General features: G+C 50.3%; 1 protein-coding gene across 1 annotated transcript in view; it reads left to right on the top strand.

Moving 5' to 3' along the window:
* Window positions 1-481: 481 nt before the first annotated feature.
* The window catches only part of LOC149427537 (aldo-keto reductase family 1 member A1), a gene marked incomplete at its 3' end in the record, with an annotated part of 39,054 nt that continues 26,129 nt past the window's right edge, over window positions 482-13,406 (top strand). The window contains exon 1 of the mRNA XM_089667924.1: window positions 482-533. The remainder of the gene's footprint in view (window positions 534-13,406) is intronic.

Raw genomic sequence — 13,406 nt, 5'->3', positions numbered from 1 at the left:
GTGTCCCCATCAGGGAGATCCACCCCAGCGCCCCCATTATCACTGAGAGGGAAAGAAAATCACAAATTTTGATTTGTCCCCAGAAAAGTAATAGAGGGGAAATCTTCCAATGGGTTCACTACTGCTGGTGTCCTGGGGGGTCCCCAAAGAATTCTCTAAATTTGCGGGGATTTCCTCTCACTTCTTATTTGGTTGTGGGACAGGAAGTGAAGGGAAATCTCCCCAGTGGGGACACATGGAATAAAAAAAAAATCTGTCCGGGGTTATAATCCTTCATTACTCCATCAAGAATGAAAACAAAAAAGTTTTACTCTAATTGCTCTTGCTGTCAGTCCGGGACTGAGGGGTTAATCTGACTTCCTCTCTCTATAGCTGAGTCTGCTGGTTACAGAGTCTGGCTGCCTCCTCCCATCTCCATCCTCCTCCCATCCCCCTCCCATCTCCATCCTCCTCCCCACCCCCTCCTCCCTCCCCTCCCTCCTGCACTGAGTGCCCAGAACTCTCCCAGCACAGCCAGCCTGCCCAGGAGAGAGGTGAGTGCAGCTTCGCCATGGGGCTGCTGGCTGGTGTCAGACTGGGGCTGGAGTGTGACAACCACTTTGCACATCACTTCCTGTCTATGCAACTATGTATCTGTGTATAACTCTCAGTATATATTCTGTGGATGGAACTCTGTATATCAATGTCTTGCAGTGTACAGAACCTTCTATGTGTGTAATCTGTGCTATGGAACCTTCTATGTATCTGTCTATAGGGCTCTCTGTGTATAACGATCTGTATATAGTCTGCCTGTGTATAGGACACTCTGATACGCGTGGATTGCGTTGCCTATGTATCGTCCTGTACACTTGTTGCTGTGATGTCACTCCGATCCTCTGATATACTTACCCGGGTAGTATGTAGTAGTAATAATGTCTCAGATGATCCCACCGTCTACAGTCATGTGTAACTGATCCCTACAATCCATCCCATGTGCAGCTTCCTCCATGGGGGGCCTTATTTTTCCAACTGTTTTTCTAACAATAATATTCCCGGTCATCCCCAGCAATTCCACCCCCGGTCATCCCCGGCCGTCCCCACCAGTTCCACCAATTCCACCCCCCGGCCATCCCCGCCAAATCCACCAATTCCACCCCCCGGCCATCCCCGCCTAATCCACCAATTCCACCCCCCGGCCATCCCCGCCTAATCCACCAATTCCACCCCCCGGCCATCCCCGCCTAATCCACCAATTCCACCCCCCGGCCATCCCCGCCTAATCCACCAATTCCACCCCCCGGCCATCCCCGCCTAATCCACCAATTCCACCCCCCCGGCCATCCCCGCCTAATCCACCAATTCCACCCCCCCGGCCATCCCCGCCTAATCCACCAATTCCACCCCCCCGGCCATCCACGCCTAATCCACCAATTCCACCCCCCGGCCATCCACGCCTAATCCACCAATTCCACCCCCCGGCCATCCACGCCTAATCCACCAATTCCACCCCCCGGCCATCCACGCCTAATCCACCAATTCCACCCCCCGGCCATCCACGCCTAATCCACCAATTCCACCCCCCGGCCATCCACGCCTAATCCACCAATTCCACCCCCCGGCCATCCACGCCTAATCCACCAATTCCACCCCCCGGCCATCCACGCCTAATCCACCAATTCCACCCCCCGGCCATCCACGCCTAATCCACCAATTCCACCCCCCGGCCATCCACGCCTAATCCACCAATTCCACCCCCGGCCATCCACGCCTAATCCACCAATTCCACCCCCGGCCATCCACGCCTAATCCACCAATTCCACCCCCCGGCCATCCACGCCTAATCCACCAATTCCACCCCCCGGCCATCCACGCCTAATCCACCAATTCCACCCCCCGGCCATCCCCGCCTAATCCACCAATTCCACCCCCCGGCCATCCCCGCCTAATCCACCAATTCCACCCCCCGGCCATCCCCGCCTAATCCACCAATTCCACCCCCCGGCCATCCTCGCCTAATCCACCAATTCCACCCCCCGGCCATCCTCGCCTAATCCACCAATTCCACCCTCCGGCCATCCTCGCCTAATCCACCAATTCCACCCTCCGGCCATCCTCGCCTAATCCACCAATTCCACCCTCCGGCCATCCTCGCCTAATCCACCAATTCCACCCTCCGGCCATCCTCGCCTAATCCACCAATTCCACCCTCCGGCCATCCTCGCCTAATCCACCAATTCCACCCTCCGGCCATCCTCGCCTAATCCACCAATTCCACCCTCCGGCCATCCTCGCCTAATCCACCACTTCCCCCCCCCGGCCATCCCCGCCTAATCCACAAATTCCACTCCCGGTCATCCAGGCCAATTCCTGCCAGTTCCACCAATTCCACAGCCCGGCCAACCTGGCCAATTCCACCCCTGGCTGTCCCCGCCAATCCCACAGCCCGGCCCGTGACACCAGGAGAAGAAATAAAGGTGAGTGACTCCACCATTGGAACTTTTCATACTTCCATTCACAAAAGCATCCAATGGATGATTGGTAACCTACCGCCAACTATTAACACAGCGAGATGATCCCCGTTGGCTGTAAGTTGCCTTCATCTGTTTCATTAATTTTTTACAGTTGAAGATGTGGTTGATATGAGCTCCACATTATCGGTGGATGAGGTAGGACACTGATAGAGCCAATGTCAGAATTTTTCCATTGGGCAGATTTCCCTTCCTGTTCCAGAGACACAGCAGGAAATGAGAGGAGATCCTCTCTCAGTTGTCACCAGAACAGGTGTCCCCATTGGAGGTTTCCTCTCTATTCCTGTTCTGGTGACAACTGTTACATTTTGGATTTGATATCACTTTCTGTCCCTGGGTAGTGGTCACCAAGACAAATAGAGGGGGGGTTAGATGTAGAGCAGGGGTTTCCACATTTTCTAAACAAAGGGCCAGTGTACTGTCCTTCAGACATTAAGGGGGCCAGACTGTGGCCCCTGGGAGTAGAAAATGTCCCAGCATAAGTGGGAGTAAACAATGCCCCACCTTTAATGTCAGTGAGAGGAATTATTCCCCATCGTTGGTGTTATTGGGAGGAATTGTGCCTCATCATTGGTGTCAGTGGGAGGAATAGTGCCCCATCATTGGTGTTCAAGGGAAGAATAGTGCCCCATCATTGGTGCCAGTGGGAGGAATAGTGCCCCATCATTGGTGTCAGTGGGAGGAATAGTGCCCCATCATTGGTGTCATTGGGAGGAATAGTGCCCCATCATTGGTGTCAGTGGGAGGAATAGTGCCCCATCATTGGTGTCAGTGGGAGGAATAGTGCCCCGTCATTGGTGTCAGTGGGAGGAATAGTGCCCCATCATTGGTGTTCAAGGGAAGAATAGTGCCCCATCATTGGTGTCAGTGGGAGGAATAGTGCCCCATCATTGGTGTCAGTGGGAGGAATAGTGCCCCTTTATTACTGTCAGTGGGCGAATTATGCCCCATTGTTGGTGTCAGTAGATGAAATAGTGCTCCTAGGGCCAGATAAAAGCAAGCAAAGGGCCACATCCAGTCCCTGGCCACAGTTTGGAGTTGATGTAGAGGAGTAGGGTTAGATGTAGAGAGGAATGCAGAGGGGTAGTTAGTGCAATCCTATTTTATTAAACGCAATATCCACCAAAGAACATATATAAAGTATATAATAGATGTAGAGGGTTGGGGTCGGGGGTTGGGGTTGGATGTAGAGTGTTGGGGTTGGATGTAGAGGGTTGGATGTAGAGGGTTGGATGTAGAGGGTTGGATGTAGAGGGTTGGGGTCGGGGGTTGGGGTTGGATGTAGAGGGTTGGGGTTGGATGTAGAGGGTTGGATGTAGAGGGTTGGATGTAGAGGGTTGGATGTAGAGGGTTGGATGCAGAGGGTTGGATGCAGAGGGTTGGATGCAGAGGGTTGGATGCAGAGGGTTGGATGCAGAGGGTTGGATGCAGAGGGTTGGATGCAGAGGGTTGGATGCAGAGGGTTGGATGCAGAGGGTTGGATGCAGAGGGTTGGATGCAGAGGGTTGGATGCAGAGGGTTGGATGCAGAGGGTTGGATGCAGAGGGTTGGATGCAGAGGGTTGGATGCAGAGGGTTGGATGCAGAGGGTTGGATGCAGAGGGTTGGATGCAGAGGGTTGGATGCAGAGGGTTGGATGCAGAGGGTTGGATGCAGAGGGTTGGATGCAGAGGGTTGGATGCAGAGGGTTGGATGCAGAGGGTTGGATGCAGAGGGTTGGATGCAGAGGGTTGGGGTTGGATGCAGAGGGTTGGGGTTGGATGCAGAGGGTTGGATGCAGAGGGTTGGATGCAGAGGGTTGGATGCAGAGGGTTGGATGTAGAGGGTTGGATGCAGAGGGTTGGGGTTGGATGTAGAGGGTTGGGGTTGGATGCAGAGGGTTGGGGTTGGATGTAGAGGATTAGATGCAGAGGGTTGGGGTTGGATGCAGAGGGTTGGGGTTGGATGCAGAGGGTTGGGGTTGGATGCAGAGGGTTGGATGCAGAGGGTTGGATGCAGAGGGTTGGATGCAGAGGGTTGGATGCAGAGGGTTGGATGCAGAGGGTTGGATGCAGAGGGTTGGATGCAGAGGGTTGGATGCAGAGGGTTGGATGCAGAGGGTTGGATGCAGAGGGTTGGATGCAGAGGGTTGGATGCAGTGGGGTTGGGGTTGGATGCAGAGGGTTGGGGTTGGATGTAGAGGGTTGGATGCAGAGGGTTGGGGTTGGATGCAGAGGGTTGGGGTTGGATGCAGAGGGTTGGATGCAGAGGGTTGGATGCAGAGGGTTGGGGTTGGATGTAGAGGGTTGGATGCAGAGGGTTGGGGTTGGATGCAGAGGGTTGGGGTTGGATGCAGAGGGTTGGGGTTGGATGCAGAGGGTTGGATGCAGAGGGTTGGATGTAGAGGGTTGGGGTTGGATGTAGAGGGTTGGGGTTGGATGTAGAGGGTTGGGGTTGGATGTAGAGGGTTGGGGTTGGATGTAGAGGGTTGGGGTTGGATGTAGAGGGTTGGGGTTGGATGTAGAGGATTAGATATAGAGGGTTAGAGTGTTAGGGTCGGAGTTAGGGATGGGGAGGCTCTAATCCTTCCACATTCCATCCAAGTCACACATTGGGAGGTATCATCCAGAGTTGTGGACTTCACACAGAATTATATGGTGGGGGGGGAGGGGATATATTATATATATTCTTTACTGTGAAAGTTTGTACTTGCAATAACCCCAAGCTTACTGTCCTATAATCAGCCCGGGTTTGGTGGTGGCCTCTCCTCTGGGTTCAGGCTCTGTTGGTTTGGCAGTGCGCCTGGACATGTGACTCCCAGGTTGGACTGTGTTGGTAGGAAGGAGTCCTATTATAAACGCACAGATAGCTGCACTGGAGCTTCAATTCAATCTCAAGAACAAAAATGTCATATATTGCAGCTTATCTTAGATGTGGAGGATTTGTTCTAGGAGGGGTAATTTTTTTTTTGGGGGGGGGGGGGGTGCTAGTAGGGATGATGACAGGGTATTTGCACTAGCAGGGGATTTTTTTTTTGGGGGGGGGGGGTTTGTAAAAGTGGGGAGGTGGGAGGGATTTCTTCTAGGCGGGGTGATTTTTTTTTTTTGGAGGGGGTCATTTGTGCTGGGGGGATTTGGGGGATGGAGAGGCAAAGATTCGTGCTGAGAGGGGGGATTTGAGGAGTTTGTGCTAGAAGAGATGATATGGTAGAGGGGGGAGGGGAAGTATACTAGTAGGGGACATTTTGTTTAGAGGGGGGGGCATGTGTGCTGATAGGGATGAATAGGAGGTATTTGCACTAGGAGAGGAAATTTGGGGTTGGAATTTGTGATAAGAGGGGGGATTGGGGGGATTTTGTTTTTTTTGTGCTGATTTGGTGGATGGGAAGGCAAAGACTTGTGCTGGGAGGGGGGATATCAGCCCAGGGGGGGGGATTTATGTGTAGGGGTAAGCATGCAGCTTGGTGCTCTTCTTTTTTTTTTTTTTTTTTTTTTTCTTTTTTTTTTTTTGGGGGGGGGGTGTTGCTGACATAATGCTCAGTTCGGCATGTGGCCCCGGACTCTAGGTGACCTTGTCCCGGCACGGACTGTGTGTGGATGGGAGGATTCGGATTTCCGGGCCCCTGGCGGAGGCTGAGAAAACGCTGGAGGGAACTGGCCAATAAGTGTAATGATTTGTAATTCCCTCCATCTTTGTCTAGAATTGTCACTTTGTATCACTTTGTATCTTTTGTTAGTTTTTTTTTTTTTTTTGCGCAGGATCCACCATGTCCTGAACCCACATCTTCCTGTCCCATCAAATCCTCGCCCCCCCCCCCCCGTGTCACTTCCCGTCAATTATTACCTGTTTATTGAAGGGTGACAGGCTGGGAGATGTTAATAATTATGTATTCGATGATGACACCGGACAATCTCAAAGTCCTATCTGAGGGCAGTGACACCGGGATAAAGTGGGCTCCCGACCAGCTGGCTACCGTCAGTCCCGAGCAGGGGCAGACTGACAACTCATGGGGTCCCCGGGCAATAGGGGATCATGGGGCCCCTGTGTCCTTGCCCAAGCTCAAAAAAGCCTATGAAAAAGGTACCAGGGGCATCTCATGGGGCCCCCTACTAACCCCGGGCCCTTGGGCAGTGCCAGAGTTTCCAAATGGTCAGTCCGCCCCTGGTCCCGAGTGTAAGGTTCAGTTAGAGTCACACTAGCGATCCTATTGGCTGGCTGAGCGAGTCATCGCCCCCCTCACTGGTGACATTTATTCAGCTGCATTTTCATCAGAGAGGTGACAACCCCTTGCTCAAGCGACCGGTGGAAGCAGGTGAGCATTTTCACCGTCCTGTTCACTGTCACCCTTTCTATTTGTCCCGATGATCCCTGTCACTGTAGACCGCAAAAGAAAATCCAACAATTTACGGTTGTCACTGAAACAGGAAATAAGGAAATCTTCTAACGGGGACACCTGTGCCAGTGATTGGGGGAGGGGTCATTTCCCTCTACTTCAAAGAGATATCCAGGGGTGGACCCCGGGCAATAGGGGATCATGGGGCCCCTGTGTCCTTGCCCAAATTCAAAAAAGCCTATGAAAAAGGTACCAGGGGCATCTCATGGGGCCCCCTACTGACCCCAGGCCCTTGGGCAGTGCCCGAGTTTCCAAATGGTCAGTCCGCCCCTGGAGATAGCCTTTCATTTCCTATTGTATCTTTGGGATGGCAAGAAAAAAAAACTTGGCCCAGGTTCTTACCATCCCATTCCTAAAACTAGAATCAACTGAACTGGGATTTGAAATGATCATTAATAGGCTGCCTAAAACAGAGCTAGAGCTTCGAGAGGACCTTCACCCCCTTCAGTCACGCTCCATAGGTTTCCTCCATCCCCCTCCTCCTATTATAACCAATCTGTTGGTAAAATATAAAAGACGAGATTGTATCGAGTAAATAGATACCCAACATGTCAAGCTTTAGAATTGTGCGCCTGTGAGAAGGCGAAAAACTGCGATACCTGGACACGTCCGGAGGCGACATTTTGAAAGCCTTTACAGGCCACCAGTTTAGACTTGCCTGTGAATTGTGGAATTATTGCTCTCACTCCGACGTTCGTGGCGATATCTCACACGTGTGTTCGGTTGAAAACAATTTGGTTGTAGAACGTTCGTTTGACAAATCGCTGATCGTTTTTGACCCGTAGGGATCAAGCAAGAACAGAGGAGCGGTATAGAAACCTTTTCTGGAACTAAAAAAATTCTAACAGGGAAGGTGGTTCTCGTTCAGGAAATTCAATACACCACAAAATCGAATGTCAAATTCCATAGACGGGCCGTTTATCGGCCGAATTGTCGGCCGATAAAAAATCTGATGCTGCCACCATCGTCCACAAATAACGGCCATTTTTCATGGATTTTCCAGCATGACCGATAAAAGTAAACGAGACGCTCCACGAAAAACGGCCGACGGGTGGGCCCCACTAACCGCGTGAATAACAGTCGATTTTGCGTTCAGACGAAAAATCGGCCCATAAACGACTCTTCTATTGCCTGCAAAAGACAAAAAAAATTTCAAGTTCCGGCAAACGAGATTCGCCAAGTGTCTAATGGCATTATTGAATGTACTTTCGTTTTTCATTAGAACATTGGTATGAAAATCTACTCGTGTATGGCCGGATTAACCTCTTCCCTAGCCAGGTACCGTATATGTGTAGCCTCATGGACGGTGGGCTGTAACGTTTACGTGGCGCACATACACTCACCAGTCCACCTGTTCAATTTCTTGGTAACACCAATTGCAAATCAGCCAATCATATGGCAGCAACTCAATGCATCTACTCTAGGCATCTAGACGTGGTGAAGACGACTTGCTGGGGAAGAAAGGGGATTTAAGTGACTTTGAACGTGGCATGGTTGTTGGTGACAGACGGGCTGGTCCGAGTATTTCAAAAACTGCTGATCTACAGGGATTTTCAGGTACACTCATCTCTAGGATTTACAGAGAATGGTCCGAAAAATAGAAAGTATCCAGTGAGTGGCAGTTGTGTGGAGGAAAATGCCTTGTTGGTGTCAGAGGAGAATGGGCAGACTGGTTCCAGATGTTAGAAAAGCAACAGGAACTCCAATAACCCCTCGTTACACCCAAGGTATGCAGAATACCATCTCTGAACGCTCAACACGTCCAACCTTGAAGCAGATGGGCTACAGCAGCAGAAGACCACACCGGGGGCCACTCCTGTCAGCTAAGAACAGGAAACGGAGGCTACAATTCGCACAGGATCACCAACATTGGACAATAGAAGATTGGAAAAATGTTGCCTGGTCTAATGAGTCTGGATTTCAGCTGCAACATTCAGATGGCAGGGTCAGAAATTGGCGTAAACATCATGAAAGCATGGATCCATCCTGCCTTGTATCAATGGTTCAGGCTGGTGGTGGTGTCATGGTGTGGGGGATCCATCCTGCCTTGTATCAACGGTTCAGGCTTTTGGTGGTGGTGGTGTCATGGTGTGATGGATCCATCCTGCCTTGTATCAATGGTTCAGGCTGGTGGTGTCATGGTGTGAGGGATCCATCCTGCCATGTATCAATGGTTCAGGCTGGTGGTGTCATGGTGTGAGGGATCCATCCTGCCTTGTATCAATGGTTCAGGCTGGTGGTGGAGGTGTCATGGTGTGGTGGATCCATCCTGCCTTGTATCCACAGTTCAGGCTGGTGGTGGTGGTGTCATGGCGTGGGGGATCCATCCTGCCTTGTATCCACAGTTCAGGCTGGTGGTGGTGTCATGGTGTGGTAGATCCATCCTGCCTTGTATCCACAGTTCAGGCTGGTGGTGGTGTCATGGCGTGGGGGATCCATTCTGCCTTGTATCCACAGTTCAGGCTGGTGGTGGTGTCATGGCGTGGGGGATCCATACTGCCTTGTATCCACGGTTCAGGCTGGTGGTGGTGTCATGGTGTGGTAGATCCATCCTGCCTTGTATCAACTGTTCAGGCTGGTGGTGTCATAGTGTGGGGGAGATTTTCTTGACACACTTTGGGCCCCTTGGTACCAATTAAACATCATTTAAACACTAAGGCATACCTGAGTATTGTTGCTGACCATGTCCATCCCTCTGACTCCAGTGTCCCCATCTTCTGATGGCTTCTTCCAGCAGGATATTGCTCCATGTCACAAAGCTCCAATCATCTCCAACTGGTTTCTGGAACATGACAACGAGGTCACTGGACTCCAATGGCCTCCACAGTCCCCAGATCTCCATCCAATAGAGGACCTTTGGGATGTGGTGGAACGGGAGATTCCCATCATGGATGTGCAGCCGACAAATCTGCAGCAACTGCGTGATGCTATCATGTCTATATGAAGCAAAATCTCTGAGGAACGTTTCCAACACCTTGTTGGATCTTTTTATTAAGGGTTAACATCTAGGATGGGGTCTAGGGGTATATGGGATGCCCAAGGAACTGTGAAACTTGAGCACAACTTCTTACCAGCAAAACTGTACACTGTACAAAAATGTGGAACAGAAATGAGCAACTATCTCTTTAAGGAGAACTGATGTCCCCTCTGGGTCTTAGACCTCAGATGAATTCTCCTCTTTCACTTGGCTGTCCTGAGGGTATTCCTGGGCAAGGGGGATTCCAAGATCTACAGCCAAGTTGTTCCAGATGAGAACTAGTTGGGTTTTGCACCTGACTGCCCTCTCCCTTTATTTGGCCCAGGGGGGTGTAGAAGTACTCAGTGTCCTGTCAGCTTGGTGGGTTATAGCTGCTTTCAGGCCCTACACTCGGCTGGCTTCTTCCTGGTCAACATGCACCTGGTGATGGAGGCCAATGGAGAGAGGGCTTCCCTTGCGGTTAAGTTCCAGACTCCCCTGAGAGTGGGACAGCGGGAGTCAGGCCCAAAGTGACACAGGTCACCTGTAGGAGTGCTCGTTGGTGGTCCACCCAGGAGCACAGCTGATGCACTGAGATGGGGTCTGCAAACAGGTGGTGCCTGTGCGAGGTATGCAAGTCTTCCGGGAAACTGAGGATCACAGGATAGCCGGTTCAAAGCCGAGGTCAGGTACCAAGTGGGGATCAGTGCAGGCGTAGTCAGATGGGATAGCCGAGGTCATACACAGAGGAGAGCGAGAGAGAGTATCCATTAGCCAAGCCGAGGTCAGATCAGGGGTTAAGCAGAGAAGACATGTCCAAGAGGAAGCCGAGTCGGTAACAGGAAACAGGAACAAGGTACTGGGAAGCCAGAGATCAACCAGCACCTGAGAGTAGGGCAGGGCTTCCTTATAAAGGCCGTTGGCACCAAATTTGAGCCGATGTGAACTTCTGCGGCCATGCAAGGTTCTGGCAGGGGTGCCAGGTCTCCTAACACCTCTGTCGAGGACAGAGCCCTGATAGACAGATTGTCCTCTCTAGGAGACTTTGGCACAGTGGAGATCCTTCTGTCCAGCAACCAGCCTGTGGGTAGGCTCCCTTCCCTGGGACCCCCTCCCAGGCTCCACTCTCCACCACTTTCTCTCAGTCCATCTGCCACCTGACTCTCCTGCTGCTCAAGTTGTGCCATATTTAAGAGCTGCCCTTAGCCACCATGCCCTGTCTCCTGCCTGGAGATTGGCCCACAAATATGCAAATCTGGGCCTCCTCTGCACCTCTTCCAAATGTTCACTTAGTTTCTGGAAGGATGGGAGGGCTCCAGAAGCCCTGACCTGTACAGCCTCCCAGCCTGTCCTGAGGTGACTCATCTGAGCCTCTTGGCAAGCCTCTAACTCACAAAAATAACAAATCCTATCTAGCTAAACCTCGAGGGTGCTACAAAATGCAGTTTTTAAATGATAATTGCATTTATTAAGGGTAAAAAGCTGTCCAAAGCTGCCTTACTCTATGTGAAAAAGTAATTGCCCCCTAAACCTAATAACTGGTTGTGCCACCCTTGGTGGCATCAACTGCAATCAAGCATTTGCGATAACTGGCAATGAGTATTTCACATTTCTGTGGAGAAATATTTTCCCACCATTCTTTGCAGAATTGTTTTCATTCAGCCACCTTGGAGGGTTTCAAGCATGAACGGCCTGAAGAGTCGTTGAACGGCCTGAAGGGTCGCATGAAGGGTCACGCCACAGCATCTCAATTGGATTTAAGTGACTGTGATTAGGCCACTCTAAAACCTTCATTTTGGTTTTTTTTCGAGCAATTCAGAGGTGGACTTGCTGGTGTATTTCGGATCATTGTCATGCTGCTTAACCCAAGTGCTCTTGCGCTTGAGGTCCAGAACTGATGGCCAGACATTCTCCTTTCAGGATTTTCTGGTAGAACACAGAATTTGTGGTTCCATCAATTATGGCAAGTCATCCAGGTCCTGATCCCAGACCATCACACTACCACCACCATGTTTCACTGTTGGGAGGATGTTCTTTTATGAAATGCTGTTAGTTTTACACCAGATGTAACGGGACGCACGCCTTCCAAAAAGTGCAACTTTTGTCTCCTCTGTCCACAGAATATTTACCCAAAAGCCTTGGGGATAATCAGGATGTTTTTAACAAATATGAGACGAGCCTTTGTGTTCTTATGGATCAGCAGTGGCTTTGGCCTTGGAACTCTCCCATGGAGGCCATGTTTGCCCGGTCTTTCTTATTGGTGGATCACGAACACTGACCTAAACTGGGGCAAGTGAGGACTGCAGTTCTTGTTCTGGGTTCTTTTATGACCTCTTGGATGAGTCATCGTTGTGCTCTTGGAGTAATTTTGGTAGGCCAGCCACTCCTGGGAAGGTTCACCCACCGTTCCATGACTTCTCTGTGGATAATGGCTCTCACCGTGGTTTGCTGGAGTCCCAAAGCCTTAGAAATGGTTTTGTAACCCTTTCCAGACTGATAAATGTCAATTACTTTTTTTCTCATCTGTTCTTGAATTTCTGTAGATCGGGGTATGATGTGTTGCTTTTTGAGATCTTTTAGCGTGCTTCACTTTGTCAGACAGCTTCTATAGAAGGGATTTCTTGATTCAACTGGTCTGGCAGTAATCAGGGCTGGGTGTGGCAAGTGAAATTTAACTCGACTTTCCAAAAAAATGCGGTTAATCACAGTTCATGATTTCTCAAGGTGGGGATAAATTCCTTTTTATCCTGGGCCAGGCAGGTTTGGACAGCTATTTTCCCTTACTAAATGAAATCGTATTTCAAATATTCACATTTCAAAACTGCATTTTGTATTTACTCGGGTTATCACTGTGTAACATTGAAATTTGTTTGATCTGAATCATTTAATTGTGATAAATATGCAAATACACTGTGTGTATATGGTGTGGGTGTGTATATATAAAAATATATATTCTGGATATTTTGCATATTGGTATCACATGACCCAAACATCAGGATCCTGAACAGTCAGGAAACTACATAGCACAGTGGCTAAGTGGTTAGCACTTCCGCCTGGCAGTAGTCGGGTCGCCGGTTCAAATCCCAACCAGAGCACCACCTGCCCGGAGTTTGCATGTTCTCCCTGTGCCTGCGTGGGTTTCCTCCAGGTATTCTGGTTTCCTCCCACACTCTAAAGACATGCTTGTAGGTTAATTGGCTCCTGTCTAAATTGTCCCTAGTATGTGTATGTATGATGGGAGTTAGGGACCTTAGATTGTACGCTCCTCGGGGGCGGGGACTGATGTGAATGTACAATATATATGTAAAGCGCGGCGTATATTGATGGTGCTTTATAAGTACCTGAAATAAATACATTTTACAGTGGAGCTGTGCTATATTTTGGAGCAGTGATATTTCTTGTTTGGCCAGCAAACACTGGTCTTGGATGCAGCTCTGAAGCGCCTGTTGATGGTGCAAAGTGTTTGATGACTCCATCCCTTGTGTGTCCGCTGTTCCCAAGTTCTCTGCTCTTTTTAAAGGGGGCCTTGCATGAAAATCAAGAGTGCTCTCTTGCAGGGTCTTCAGTACCTG

The sequence above is a fragment of the Staurois parvus genome, unplaced genomic scaffold (assembly GCF_062004578.1).
Source record: "Staurois parvus isolate SC_StPar_1 unplaced genomic scaffold, SC_StPar_1.0 ptg003674l, whole genome shotgun sequence".
NCBI lineage: Eukaryota > Metazoa > Chordata > Amphibia > Anura > Ranidae > Staurois > Staurois parvus.
The sequence above is the reverse complement of the archived record's forward strand: the minus strand, read 5'-3'. Positions and strand labels throughout refer to the sequence as shown.